This window comes from Rhinolophus ferrumequinum, chromosome X, assembly GCF_004115265.2.
Source record: "Rhinolophus ferrumequinum isolate MPI-CBG mRhiFer1 chromosome X, mRhiFer1_v1.p, whole genome shotgun sequence".
Classification (NCBI taxonomy): domain Eukaryota; kingdom Metazoa; phylum Chordata; class Mammalia; order Chiroptera; family Rhinolophidae; genus Rhinolophus; species Rhinolophus ferrumequinum.
In genome coordinates this window covers 68822221-68838268 of record NC_046284.1, presented here as the reverse complement: position 1 = coordinate 68838268, position 16048 = coordinate 68822221, and the positions used below count along the sequence as shown (strand labels likewise).

The 16048-nt window shown below is 36.5% G+C and overlaps 1 protein-coding gene across 1 annotated transcript in view; it reads right to left on the bottom strand.

The window, feature by feature from the left end:
- CHM (CHM Rab escort protein) overlaps positions 1 to 16048 on the bottom strand; it is a 183065-nt gene that overhangs the window by 143328 nt on the left and 23689 nt on the right. The gene's annotated exons all lie outside the window — the stretch shown is intronic.

The following is a 16048-nucleotide window of genomic DNA, read 5'->3' as shown; positions in this document are numbered from 1 at the left end:
ATATTGCCTGAGTCAAGTGCCTGCCTGTCTCTCCGCCTTTATTGATGCTATTACCCTCTACCGAAAATGCTATTCCATCACAGAACTAATGATGACCTACTCAAACTAGTATCATCTTCTCTGGGAGGCCTTCAGCCCTCCGATATATAACCAAAGGAAGTGATTTCTGCTTCCGTAGCTCTGCACATACTTCCATAAGAGCTCTGTTATATACTCTTATAATTAGACTGCATGGATGTTTCCTGACTAGACTAGGAGCAACTTAAGGGCAAGGACAGCAGTTTGGTCAGCTCGGAACCCTTAACACATGTTAATAACTGCTAACTAAAAGAATTAATGCACTGCTATTAATCAAGGCTTTAGGATCAGACGGACCTAGGTTCAAATCCCAGCTGTGCCTCTGACCAGCTGCATGACCTTAGCCAATAGCCTTACAGAGAGGTTCCTCTTTAAAGCCTGTTTCTTTACCTGTACAATAGGAATGAAAGCACTTAAAGCAGGTCCTGCACATAGTAAGTCTTCCTCCTCCTTCCCCTCACAAAGTACGGACACAAGAGAACATCCCCACGATGTCTCCAGTGCCCTTCCACTGGCAATTACCAAAGTCCAGGGCCAGACAGATACATTGAGTTTCACTGCCAACCGTGAGAAGGAAGAAGAGAGACAGACACAAGAATGGGGACACTGCTGAGAGAAGGACAGAAGTGACAGATCAAAGGACTTGAGGACAACTGATTCCCTCTCCCTTTTTCCCTATCCTCTACTTCACAGAGTAGTCACAGTTCCTAAAATTTAGGAACCTAAATTTAACCCTTCCTGTGTCATGAAAAGGCAAATCAAACTCCATTTTCATTAATGGAAAAGAAAAAGGAAATTAGAGTGACAGGATAAACCTTTAAGGTTTATTGCTGTAGATTACTCTGCTTCCACCTGTGAAGCTGAATGATATGCTTCAAACTCCCAAGGGGCTGGTACACAGTTGCCATTTCAAAGTAAAGATAAAACAAGGAGAAAGAAAAATATAAGAGAAAAAAGATTTTTCTTTATTTTCTTTTCAAAAGAAGGTGAATGGTAAAGAAGTTGGTCAGGGGGAGGGAGCTGTAGTGAAAAAATGCATATGTGCACTCAATTATCTTTGCATGTAGTTTTCTAGGTTCAAATTCAAACCCACTGAATAAAACAAGTCAAAGTTAGTAATATCTAGAAAGAAGATGATTTATCATGATTTCTACAAAGAGCTGTCTCAATCAATCTAGCCTGGTTGAGCTCTATGGGAAAAACAATCCTCCTTTTGCCAAGAATTGTCATTTGTAAATGAAGCTCATTTGCAAATGAAGCTCCTGTCATACAGATTTCAGTGACCTAAAGATAAAATGACATTTGTTTCAAAACCATAAAATTTCAGATTGCTTCCTAGGATTTTTTTTCCTCCACACTACCCCCCAAAATAAACGCTGAACATATTCCTGATGATTCCAAAGTAAAAGCCTTTTAATGAACCTGCTACATTTTATTATCAGACCTGCCGGCAACACCTCAACTTTTTACATGTATCCCACTGGGCCCTCACAGTGACTCTTCAAGATTGGATGTGCACTAGACCCGCTTTCTGTTGGGGAAAACAACATATGTCACATAACTAATGAGTGACAGTCACAATCTGAATCGGGTCTCTTGACCATCAAGCCTAGTGTTTCTTTGTTTTCCAACCCTTCAGCTTGTTTTTAGTGAAAAAGCACAGGCTTTGCAGTCAAATGCACCTGAGTTGTAAATCCTGGTTCTTCCCCTTAATAGACAGACATGTGACATTGGACAAGTTATTTCAATTTTCTGAGTATTTCCTCACCTGCAAAAGGAGGGAAATTGTACTTCTTTTAGAGAACTGCAATAAGAATTAACTAAATATTTGTAAAGTATCTGACATAGTACCGAGCAAATATTCAATAACTGATTATTATTATTATACCACACTGTCTTTAGTAGCATACAGCTACTAAAGAAAGAAAACAAACAGACCTCAATCTTGAATACTAGAATAGGTTAAGCAAATGAAAACTACTTTCACAAATTAGTGCCACAGATATCATGAAATCTGTCTTTAACATGGGGGAATACGGAAAGGATAAAACTAGGGAAACACTTGGTTCTTTGAAACTTTATGTCCATTTTTCTCACCCTTACAAGAGATCACTGCTGTATTTTATCTAAATAATAGAAGGTAAAAATAAAAATCTTCTAAGTGAGGTTACGTTTTCTTTTATTTCCCTTTATGGTAGACTTGAATCTAAAACCTTTCAAATACTTCTTTTTGAACTACCTCAGTCACATAGGTGCGAGTATTCCAGTATGAAAGAACCATGTTATTTTATTTTTGCCTTAAAGAAAACAAACAGACCTCAATTTCTACAAACTAAAAGCTACTAAAATAACTTCACAAGAGTAGCTGTTGAATCAATACTGGTTTCTTCTTTCAGAAGATAATAATCATAGAATACCTACACAGAGTATTTTTGTCCTTTCATTACAGAAGAAAAGCATCAGCCCTAAATTTTTCACTTAACTCTACATATGCAGAGTTAATTTCCAGGGCAGAAAAACATCACAAAACTGACAGACTACTGCAGATGCAATTTCTGAGGTGACTCAATGAGGTAGAGCTTTATTAAGCCACACACACACACACACACACACACACACACACAAATCTGACTCTAATAGGAAATCCAGTAACTCTTTCTATAAAAGGAAAAATGATGCTTAGCTCTCAAAGATCTTCATAGTCTCATATACATGGTAAGAAATCAGTAAGAAGTTATTGCGACCACTCCCATTCATGCCACCCTCCTACCATCAAATCTACATTATGCCCGTTACTCTCTTGTAGCACTACTCTTTTTTCCTTCACAAGCACAATTTATAACATAAACTTTAAGCATGTTTAATGCCTAAATCCCCTACTATAAGTGCAGGAGTCATGCTCTGTTTTGTTGTTCTCCTCTCCATATTCAGGGACTAGCAAAGCCCATTATCACATTTGAGTTTTACAACTGGATTCTAATTATAATGTATGTATTTCTTGAGAAGTGACAATTCTTGACAAATTTTGTGTCTCCCACCTCAGTGCCAAAACATAATGATGAACAATAACAGAGAGAAAAAGGAGATGTCAAAATAATGCCAACTCAATGATGGAGAAACAGTGAGCCCAGAAAGCACCATTTGAAATGATGGTCAGTCATAGCTCTACATTTCTCAGGAAATCTAATGGGATGAATTTTCTAATACGATCCTATATGATTTAATTTCGTTTTGATCAACTATTTATTTGTAAAAAAAAAAAAACACAATTAGTTTTTTTATTGTTCTTTCACCATGAGTACCACAACATAACATAATATCACTAAATAATACTCTTAAATGTGAAAAGAATGAGCAAATACAGAGTGGTGATGATGAGACACGATTATGGCATATTTTCGCCTCATCAATTCAATTAATTTTATCCTTTCACTCATGTATTCATTCTTTTCTCATGAACTATCCTTAAGTACTCCAGATAGAATATACCACACTAATACTGGTCTCTTGAAAGTGGTATGTGGGAGGAATGACATGTATATTTTTCAATTTATGTGTGCATATGTGTATGTAGTATATAGACATACACATTGCTTAAATTTTTATTATAAGTATATGTATATATTTACGATTCGGGAAAAAAGAGTTTTACAAACAAAAACAAAGAACAACTCCAGAGACAAAATAATTGTTTACTTCTCTTTATCGCAATTCCTAGATACAATTCCTAAGTAGAAAAAAAAACTTCTTTTGTCAGACAATAGAAAAATCTAGCTCAGAGATTGATAGATATCAAAGAGTGACATCAGTTCATAACCTCACAAGATAATACTATTTAGATTATCATGCTTTTTTGGACAAATTGTTAAAGTACGACAATGTTTTCAACTTTAGAAATAATAATGTGGTCATTGTATCAGATTAAAACAGCTATATTTATGACATTCATTTGGGCCCACATCAAAAATCCACTAAATACTTAATATAATGAGACTTAAAGACCCCAAACATCGAGTGCTCTCTTTTGTAAAAAGTCTCTAAGAAGAAATTAATTTAAATGAATTCAGTTAGGTAACATAATTGTTTTCAATGTATTTAGTTTATTTTCTCTCTCTGTCTGAAGCAGTTATAGTAGAAAGTGAAGACTGATAGGAAAAACAATGAAATCAAACAGTGATTCACACGATTAGGAGAAAAGATTGAGTCTGTAGACAATTATTGGTAGAAGTAAATTCTGTTCAACTATAACTGTTGCTCTCAATGAAGGCCCTTTAGCAACTTCAAGTTTAAAGTAAATGCCAATCTCTACATTTTAAATTGCAAATTGCTTTTCTAAATCACAACATCTATTCTTGAAATTTCACATGTCACCAGCTCATTAATATCTACAGTAAATGTAGTTCTCTGGAAAGAACCACAGATTTTACATTTACTGAGACAGATAGCTGGCACACAAGTATATAGCTCCTCCAATTACAATTTAGCAGAAATTAACTTTAGTTTAAAATCTGTCTACAGAAATTTATGACAACACAGCAATGAAGTGACTATTTTGAGTAAGATTAGCTGCTGTTGATAGTGATGATGCTCAGATAATGTTTATAAATCCGCAGAGGCCTATTTTGTAATAGGCCACCCCAGAACCATTTACCATCATCACTTAAATAGTATATAAATATAAACAAACAACAGCAGAAGATTAAAGTACTAAGTTGATCTTCATAAAGTCATGAATGTAATACATACACATAAAAAAACTCAGAGTGCATTTTTGCCTGTTGTTATTCTTATAGCTTTGTCTCATTTAATATTTAATGTTTTAATGTATGAAAGACTTTAATCAAAATAAGAAAGATAACACCACTCAACAGTTTGTCAGGATGAAATTATCAGTTTGGGTCACCATTCTACTGGCTAACTACATAAATCTTCCTGCAAAAAAAAAAGTGAATTTTACCTAATTGCATTTTATTGAGGCACATAGTTATACGTGTAAGTAAGTCAAACTGACTTTGTGACAATTTAAATTAGAAAAAAAGATGCTAAGACTATTATACAAATATAGAAACATGGTAAAAATTTGGAACAATACATTTTTTACCAAAATATTAGACATATACAAATAAAATTGAAATGCATATGGATGTCCACATTGTGTTTATAACAGGAAATTGCAAACACCTCAAATACAGCAGTATAGAACATGTTAAATTGTAGTGCATGAAAAAAATATACAGCCCATTACAATTAACTGAAAATTTGTATTTTTCATATGTTAAGGTGTTATTTAAGTAAAAATAAAAAGTAACACCTTCTGTAAGAAAATTTATGTATCTACAGAAGAAACTATTACCTGTCCACCAAAATCTCCCCTTCCTCCCCAGATGGGAGCAGACATATAGCCATCAAGCTAGGGATGGGTTTCTTGCCTCCATCCAACTATAACTATTTGTGGATATCTGACTTAGTTTTTGTCCAGGGAATAGGTGAGGAAGTGATAAATGCCATTCCAGGCCCAGCCCTTAAAAGGACAAAGGTCTATCCACACTCTGTCTCCTTCCTAGAAGCTGAACCTGGGCAAAACTTGTGACCCAGTTTAGACCATGCAAACAAGAATGCCCTACTGGATGCTAAAGTGAGAAGGAAGGAGCCTGAGTCCTCATGGAGCAGAGCCATTCCCCTATTAGCGGTGGACTCTTCATTATTTGTTTTAATCACAAACAATTTTTAGTAACTGTTCTTCAAGCCACTGTATTTTGGGTCTCTTTATTACAGTCCCTTATTCTTTCATTCTAACTAATGTGGCATGGCATAGAAAAAATGTCGTAACTAATGTTCATGGCATATATGAAATAAAGAGTGACAGCAGTATGCTTTCTTATTTTTGTCTTCATGATACAGGGTACATATATTACTCTTATAATTAAAAAAAATCTTAAGCAGGGTTTAATAAATTTTACAATATAAATAATTATTTCTCTGATCCTATCTTTGTCATCCTCCCTTACTAAATACAGAAGACAGGTATTGTACAGAATAATTAAAGTAATACATAATACATTTAGATGGCCTAAAAATATTCTCTAGAGCAGTGGTCAGCAAACTTTTTTCTGTAAAGGGTATGACAGTAAACATTTTAGGTTTTGCAGGCTATATGGTCTGTCACAACTACTCAACTCTGCCACTATATAACAAAAGCAGACGTAGCCAACACATGAATGAATGAGCATGGCTGTGTTCCAATAAAACTTTATTCACAAAAACGGTTACCTGGCCTGTGGACCAGTTTGCCAACCCCTTGTCTAGAGTATAAATAAAAATAACTATAAATATAAATTTAAAAAATAAATAAATAAAATAGTATAAATAAAATAAATCCTCACTGTACCATTATAGTAGTACCTCGGTTTTCGAACATCTCTGTTGACAAACATTTTGGTTTATGAATGCCGTAAATCGGAAGTAAATGCTTCGGTTTTCGACACAACTCAGAAGTCGAATATGTCACACAGCTTCCCCTGAGTGCAAGATCCTGAGGCCTAGCTGTCGGCTGTTTTCGAATGTTTCAGAGCTCGTGGATTACGTTCGAAAACTGAGACACCACTGTATTACATAGTTTAGATTGTTTTAAAACACTAAAGAAAAGTAAGAGTGAGCAGTTTTCATTCTCCATGAATAGAAACATCTTCCCCAAAAATGGAAAATCTGAAAATTGGAAAACAAATCAAACATGATCTATAGAAATTTGCTTTTTCTATTCCTTCAAGAAATGAAAAGCAAGCTCCCCTGAACCCTACACTATCACCAAGTGGCATTTATGTAGTGTCTACCCACAGATGGTGCTCTGTCAGGTGACAAACACAAGGCTCCTCATATGCCAAGATGCTAGGATATGTGCTAACTGCTATTGTTACAACTGTGGTGATGAATTGCAACAGTTATTTTTCTTTATCTCAAATCGCCCATATGGGAGATGGCTATGTTACTAATTCTGACCATAATCATGGAATGATATAAGTTTCTAGCCCCTTCACATTCATAAACTCTTACATTGAGTCATTTACCCAAAAAATATTTATTGAGCGCCTATGTACCAAGAGTCTCAAGACAGATGAAGTATATACTAATATAAGACTTCTCATTATTTCCTTTGAAGCAGCTCTCATGGCTTAAGAGAAAGCTTATGCCAGGGGATATCTTACAGTAGTCATCCATAAGCACAAAATGTTAAAATTTCATGTGTAATCTTTTAAAAATCTGGTAAATTTTGCATCTTACTCCATTATTAAATGTTTTCAATTTGATTGGAGGTATTGGTATGCATTCATGGTTTATACACACACACACACACACACACACACATACACACACACACACACACAGGTAGACAGGTACAGAAATATAGATGTACATGTATGGCTTAATATACATAAATATATTAACTAGCTCTGTCTACTGAGAGAGCCTAGAAGTAATACCACTCCAGTAAGACTCCAGTAGCACACTTAGTACTCAGAACTTGGTTTCTGAATACCATTGTCAAATACATGGAGAGAGGGCTCCTTGATAAGTGGTTGATTCTAGGGCTAGAGCAGGGAAATGCAAGATGAGCCTGGGATACCTTGCTGTGTCAGAAAGTCAGAAAGTGCTCAAATAAGGATGGGGCATTTCATAAGGAGATAGGAACTTACTGGAAGGAACTCATGATCAGCAAAGTCGGAACAATTTGAGCAAAATAAACAATGGTAGTATTAGATCATGACCCAAAGAATAAAACAAATATCCAAGAACCCACACTGATATAAATAATAGAAGAAATAAAAAGGGGGAGAAGAAACAACTCTTCTTTACAGAAGAATTGCAATAAATAATTGAAGATGGGAAGAGGAAAATTTTAAAAAATCACCATTAGGCAAACATCAGTGTACCTTGGGGAAGATAATGTGAGACTATTAACAACTAAAAAGTGGGATCCTGGACCAGATCCTGGGACAGGAAAAGAACATTATTGAAAAAATTAGTGAAATTCAAATGGGGTCTGCAGTTTAGTTGGTAGTATTCCACCAATATTAACTTCTGACTTTTGATAATTATACTATGGTTACATAAGATTATTAATTAGCATTAGTGGAAGCTGAATAAAGTGTATACAGAAACTCTCTGGGGTCGGCAGGTTAGCTTAGTTGGAGTGCCGTGCTCTTAACAACAAGGTTGCCAGTTGGATCCCCACATGGGCCACTGTGAGCTGCGCCCTCCACAACTAGATGGAAACAACTACTTGACTTGGAGCTGATGGGTCCTGGAAAAACACTTAAAATAAATTTTAAAAAGTTTTTTAAAAAATGTGTACATTAAAAAAAAAAGAAAGCTCTGTACTAATTTTGCAACTTTACTGTAACTCTAAAATTTGTTCAGAAATTTTTAATGTTTTAATGCATTTAATGCATCATAATGTTTATAAAAGTTACACACCAGGCAGATGTTCCACTGTTTATCCTTTGGCTTCATATTTCACCACCACCCCACCAAGAACCAGAACACCACTAGTATGAGAAGCATGGTTCTAACCTATTCAATAGAACTTAATTGAGAAAACAGCAAAAATACAAGGTAATGGTTTTCTGCTGTGTCTACAAATTAGAATTAGTTGGAGTAATTCAAGTCATCAGCAACAACAAAGTTAGTGTGGTATATTTCAAATATATTTGGAATAGGAATAAGAAGATCTGAGTTTTGGTTCCAGTCATCTGCTTGTCTGACCCTGGGCAAACCTCAACTTTTCATCAACAGATGACTGCCTCCCTTTTAAACTACCATGAATTTACCAGCTGTAGATCAGTAAGGACCAATGCTGTACTGAGCACGGATGAGGCAATTCTTAACTCCCATCACCAGGTACATGGCTTGGCACACACAAATATTCTTAACATTTATATATTTATCAAATATTTATTTAGGGACTGTTACACATTAGGCCTTAAACACTGGGAATATAAAGATGGCTAAGACATGATCCTTGATCGCCAAGAGTCTAACGGGGCCAACAGATCTATAAACAATAATACTGTGTAAAAAAATGTTACATTATAAAAATGTTCAGAATACTTCAAAGTACAGACAAAAAAAAAATTGACACTACTGGGATTATCAAGGAAGACTTCACTAAAAAGCAGTGTCTTAGCTATGTCCTGAAGGAGGAGTAGGAACTGTTCACACAGAACAGGGACCAACATGAAAAAGGGCATAAAGATTTGAGAGAATATTGTATATTCAGAGAAGGTAATGTTGGGACGCTGATGAAACAGGATGTAAATAGAAGGGGAAATTTCTTTGAGAATTTACAACTGCAAACCTGAAGCACAGGTGATTATGGTGTGCTAGTGTATATAATACTTGTATAAACCAGGAACTCTCAAGCCAAGAAATATAAAAATTGAGTTGGGCCAGTGTTGTTGACAGAATAATGGTTCCCCAAAGATGTCCATGTCCTAATGCCCAAATGCTATGAATATATTATCTTACATGGCAAAAGACACTTTTGAATAAATTAAGGATCCTGAGATGGAAAGAATATTCTAGAATATCCAGGTGGGCCCTAATGTAAACTCAAGGTTCATTATAAAAGGGAGGCAAGAAGGTCAAAGGCAGAAAAATGACAATGGAATATTATTCAGTCTTAAAAAGGAGATTCTGATACATGATACAAAATGGACGAACCTTAAGGACATTATGCGATGTGAAATAAGCCAGTCACAAAAAGACAAATATGGTACAATTCCAATTATATGAGGTATGTAGTCAGATTGATGGAGACAAAGTAGAATGGTGGTTGCCAGGGGCTACAATGAAGAGGAATAGAGAGTTATCGTTTAATGGGTATAGTTTCAGTTTTGCAAGATCAAGAGTTCTGGAGATCTGTTGCACAACAATACGGATATACTTAACACTAGTGAATTGTATGCTTAAAATGGTAAAGATTGCAAATTTTATTATGTTTTTTTTTACCATGATTTAAAAATTATTTTAAGATTTCTGGTCAAGATAAGAAAGTAGATGAACATGTGCTTGCCTCTTCTCATGACATCAAAATTACAACTAAACTACAGAGCAACCATCATTGAGAATCCCCTGAAGTCTAGCTAAACAGAAGTCCTACAAGTAAAGACATAAAGTAAGAAGCCAAGTCGAGAGTGGTATGAGGGGCAGAGATGCAGAATGAGTAGGTTCCACACCTGCATGTGGCAGTTAAAAATCAGGGGGAATATCTCGGCTGCAGAGGTTCCCCCTCGGAGGAGCAAGGGGTCCCAGCCACACACCAGGCTTCCCAGCCCAGGGTTCCAATGGCGGGTAGAGAAGTCTCCATAAATTCTGCCTTTGAAAACCAGTGAAGATTGTGGCTGAGTGAGACTGAGGAAGCTGGAGTCCAAGGTGCTCCTGTTTAAGGGCCTCCACGAGGACTTACTCACTTACAGACTCACTCACTCTGAGCTCCAGCACTGGGGCAACAGCTTGAAAGGTAGGAACATACGGGGAGGAACTGAGTTGTCTGACTTTAGGGCGAGGGCTGGAGAGGCAGCTTTCTTCTAGATAGAAAGGCTGGCAGAAGGCATTGCTTCTGTGTCGGGCCCTACCCCGCCCAGCAGGCAAACAGAGGTGAGTGCTGCCTCTGAGTCTCCATCAACCAAGCTGACACAGTTCACCCTGCCCTGGTGATTCACTGAGACCCTGCCCCACCCAACTTGCTGGCCCACCCAAGCCCTTTCCAGTGGCTTTTCCATACAAACAGCCTATGTTGGTTCATGCTGCAGATTTTCTTAAAGTCTCTCAAACCTTCACAAACTCCAAACAAGCAACGTCTAGCCTCGGCATGCCCAGTAGCTGTTGCTAAGCAGCCCCAAGCCTGGTATGAGTGGCAGCCACCCTCAGTTCACAGCTTAGCCTCTCCAAGGCACCTCTAAATCCAGTGCAAGTGGCGGCAATCTGCAGATTGCTTTGTGGCACATGCCAGGTGGCTCTGGACAGGGCACAGGCTGCAGCTGAACTTTGCCATCGGCAGGAATCCTCCCAAGAGACCCCAGGGCTGGCAAACCCAGTGGTTGGCTACAGATGAAGCCAAAGCAATACCTGAAGGCCTCTGTGGACAACACACCCAAAGGGCAGACAGGGCAGGCACCAGAGACCTGCTAAAGCAAATCCTGCTCAGTAGGGGTCAGCCCCTGCACAACAGCTCCTTCACTGCAGTCATGGCCAGTCCTCACAACCAATCAGCCCGAGGATCAATCCCTACCACTAACAGGCAAACAGCAACCAAGGCTCAACTACAACAGGAGGGCACACACAACCCACACAAGGGACACACCTGGAGCACCCGGCTCAGGTGACCAGGGAGACTGTGCCACTGGGCCCCACAGGACACCTACTACATAAGACCACTCTATCAAGACCAGGAGACATAGCAGCTCTACCTAATACATACACACAAACACAGGAAGAGAGCTAAAATGAGGAGACAAAGAAACACGTCCCAAATGAAAGAACAGAACAAAGCTCCAAAAAAGAACTAAACAAAATGTGGACAAGCAATCAACCAGATGCAGAGTTCAAAACAATGGTTACTAGGATGCTAAATGATATCAGGGAGAACTTCAACAAAGAGATAGGAAACATAAAAATGGAGATAGAAAACATAAAAATGAACCAGTCAGAAATGAAGAATAGAGTAACTGAAATAAAGAATACATTAGAGGGAATCAACAGATTAGGTGAAGCAGAGGATCGAATCAGCAAATTAGAAGATAGCAGACAGCGCCCAATCAGAATGAGAAAAAGGAAAAAGAATACAAAAAAAATGAGGATAGTGTAAGGGATCTCTGGGACAAAAATCAAGGATAACAACATTTGCATCACAGGGGTACCAGAAGAAAAAGAGAACAAGGAAATATATGGTGATGAAAGGAGAACTGACTCTGGGTGGTGAACACACAATGTGATATACAAATGATGCATTACAGAATTGTATACCTGAAAGTAATGTAACTTTACTAAGCATTGTCACCACAATAAACTCTAATAAAATAAAAAAAAAAAATAAAAAAAAAAGGACGAATGACGGAAAATGTCCCAAACCTGGTGAAGGAAATAGACATACAAACCCAGGAAACACAGAGAGTCCCAAACAAGATGAACCCAAAGAGGCTTACACCAAAACACATCATAATTAAAATGTCACAGGTTAAAGACAAAGAAAAAATCTTAAAATCAGCAAGAGAAAAACAGTTCGTTACCTACACGGGAGATCCCATAAGACTCTCAGCTGATTTCTCAACAGAAACTTTGCAGGCCAAAATGTACTGGCACAAAATACTCAGTGATGAAAAGCAAGGACCTACAACCAAGATTACTCTACTCAGCAAAGCTATCCTTTAGAATCTAAAGACAGGTTAAAGAGCTTCCCAGACAAGAAAAAGCTAAAGGAGTTCATCACAACCAAAACCGTATTACAAGAAATGTTAAGGGACTCCTTTAAGAACAACAACAACAACAAAAAATAAAAAATCTGAGTAACAAAATGGCAGTAACTACATACCTATCAACAATTACTTTCAATGTAAATGGATTAAATGCTCCACTCAAAAGACAAAGGGTGGCTGAATGGATGAGAAAATAAGACCTGGGGCAGCCGGTTAGCACAGTTGGTTAGAGCACAGTGCTCACAACACCAAGGTTGCAGGTTCGATCCCCGCATGGGCCACTGTGAGCTGTGCCCTCCACAACTAGACTGAAACAACTACTTGACCTGGAGCTTATGGGTCCTGAAAAAAACATACTTAAAATAAATAAAAGTTTAAAAAAAAAGAAAGAAGACACTTACATATGCTGCCTAAAACACACTTCAGATCAAAAGCAAACACAGGCTGAAAGTAAAGGGATGGAAAAAGATGTTTCATGAAAATGCAAATACAAAAAAAGCTGGGGTAGCACTACTTCTACCAAACAAAACAGACTTTAAAACAAAGGCTATATCAAGAGACAAAGAAGGACCCAGTAATCCCATTTCTGGGTATTTATCCGTAGGAGCACAAAACACTACTTCAAAGGGACATGTGCATCCATATATTCATTGCAGCATTTATGATAGCCAAGATATGGAGGCAACCTGGGTATCCATTAATGAATGAATGGATAAAGAAGAGGTGGTACATATATACAATGGAATATTACTCAGACAAAAAAGAATGAAACCTTGCCATCTGCAGCAACATTGATGTACCTAGCTAGAGGGTGCTGAGTGGAGTAAGTCAGACAGAGAAAGACAAATGCCATGTGATCTCACTTATATGTGGAATCTAAAAAGACAAAATAAACGAACAAACAAAACAGAAACAAACTCAGAGATACAGAGAACATTTTGAGGATTGCCAGATAGGAGGAGGCGGGGGTATGGGTGCAAAAGAGGAAGGGATTAAGACGTACAAATTGGTAGTTACAAAATAGTCATGGGGATGTAAAGTATAGCATAAGGACTATAGTCAATAATACAGAGGATGACAAAAAAATGTATACACATTTTAAGAAAGGAAAAAAACTATTAAAATTGTAATACAATGAATGACGCTAGCATTCATTTGATTAATGCCATCTTTTAAGCGAATGTCATACTATACAATGCTACCATAATTCAATTCAATTTCGAAAAGTGATACGTACATAGCATCTCTTAAAATGTGTACATTTTCTTGGGACGCCAGTATTATAACAATAACTTCATATGGTGTCATAGGGGAACTGATTTATCAGGGTGATCACCTCATAAGTTATATAAATATCTAAACACTACATTGTACACTTGAACCTATTATACTATTCTATGTCAACTGTAATTGAAAATTTTTAAAAATATATTTAAAAAATAAATTTAAAAAATTATTTTAAAAACCGTGGGAAGGTATGTCCATGGAACAGAGACATATGGTACTATAATACGTTTAAATCCGACATGAAAAATAGGGCTGGGAAAGATTAACCGGGACTATGAAGAGCCTTAAATGCTAAAATGAATAAAAATGAGAGAATATTTAAACATGGCTCATAGCCGAAAAATGTCTTATAAATCAATTCCTAGAATGTTTCTAAACTCTCAGAAAGCCCCCAAATCTGAGGATCTAAAACAGAAAAAACATTTTCTCACTTGAAATAACTATTTTACTAAGCTGTAAGATCTTAAGGTAGCCACATTATCAAGCCCTTTCTAATTGATTCACTGTTTATCAAAATAAGATTTAGCTTCTTATATTTCTAATCAAATATTATGTTGGTATATCACCAAACCCTATGTGATTTCTAAAACATTTTTCATTCTGGAAGACCTCAGGTTTCAGAATAAGAAAACATAAAATAAATTCAAATTTCAAGTTAGATAAGCACCAACTGGGTAATGTTAGAAAAATTACTTAACTTCTCTAAGCCTCATTTTCCCAATTTGTTAAATTAGGATAACACCACCTACCTCACTTGGTTGTGATGGTTATTCAACTACGTAACATGTGTAAAAAATTGATATGGTGAGTAGCATAAAGTGTGAGCACAAAAAATAACAACTTCGGGAAATTTAAGTATTATTTTCAATTTCAGGTTAATTAACATTGTCAGAAATAAATTTGAATTTATACTTTTGTTTATTGCGCTTTTAAATCACACTGGCCCGGTACCTGGGCTTACAGTGTGGCAGATTTTTCCACATGTGAATCCATGATATGTCAAAAAGACTGAATTAAAACATTAATACAAGCAGCTATGTATATGAGGTCTGACAATTAAGTTCACAAACTCATCTTAGAAAAAGCGCTACATACCTCATTGCTGAATATCACTACGGTCACCTTCGAAGTGCTCACATTGGAAAACTATGCACCGATGCCAGTGCCTAGTCCACCCTTCAAAGTAATTTTTTTTTTTTCTGGAATGGCCATCATGTCCTGAATGTCATCAAAATGTCTTCCTTTCAATATTTCCTTTATCGTTGGGTAAAGAAAGAAGTCATTGGGGGCCAGATCAGGTTAGTAGGGAGGGTGTTCCAATATAGTTATTTGCTTACTGGCTAAAAATTGTGTCCCAGACAGTGCCATGTGAGCTGGTGCATTATCGTGATGTTCTGAAAAGTTCAGGTCGTCTAACTTTTTCACACAGCCTTTTCAGCATTTCCAAATAGTAAACTTGGTTAACTGTTTGTCCAGTTGGTACAAATTCATAATGAATAATCCCTCTAATATCAAAAAAAGTTAGCAAACATTGTTGCAATAAGTTCACGAACTTAATTTTCAGAACTCATATAACAGTAAAACAGAATTGCAAGAGCAGGACACGTTTAAAAACTGAACCTAATTTAATTTAGAAGTTTCATCCAATTAGTAAAGAGTTCATATGCTCTCAAACTAAATTTAGAAAGGGTTAAGTGTAAATGAACTAATATCACTTTTTGGATTCCTACATATTTACAATGGGATAACATATGAGAAAGCACTGCTGTGTTTCCCCGAAAATAAGACCTAGCCAGACAATCAGCTCTAATGCATCCTTTGGAGCAAAAATTAATATAAGACCCAGTCTTATTTTACTATAATGTAAGACCACGTATAATATAACACAATATAATATAATGTAATAGCCGGTCTTATATTAATTTTTGCTCCAAAAGACACATTAGAGCTGATGTTCCAGCTAGGTCTTATTTTCGGGGAAACACGGTATAAACCAAAACAAACCTAGTTATTCTCTAATTCTGATATTCTGAAAAACATTGCAGTTAATATCTAACAGAAAATAAAAAATTCATTTCTTCTTGTTTCTTTTCTATTCTAATTTAATGAACAATTAAAGTGCCAAGATACAATGTTCAAAAGCACTAAATAGATATGTACAAACTTAGGGATTTGTTTCAGGAAGAAGCAGGACTGGAGAGATTTAAACTATG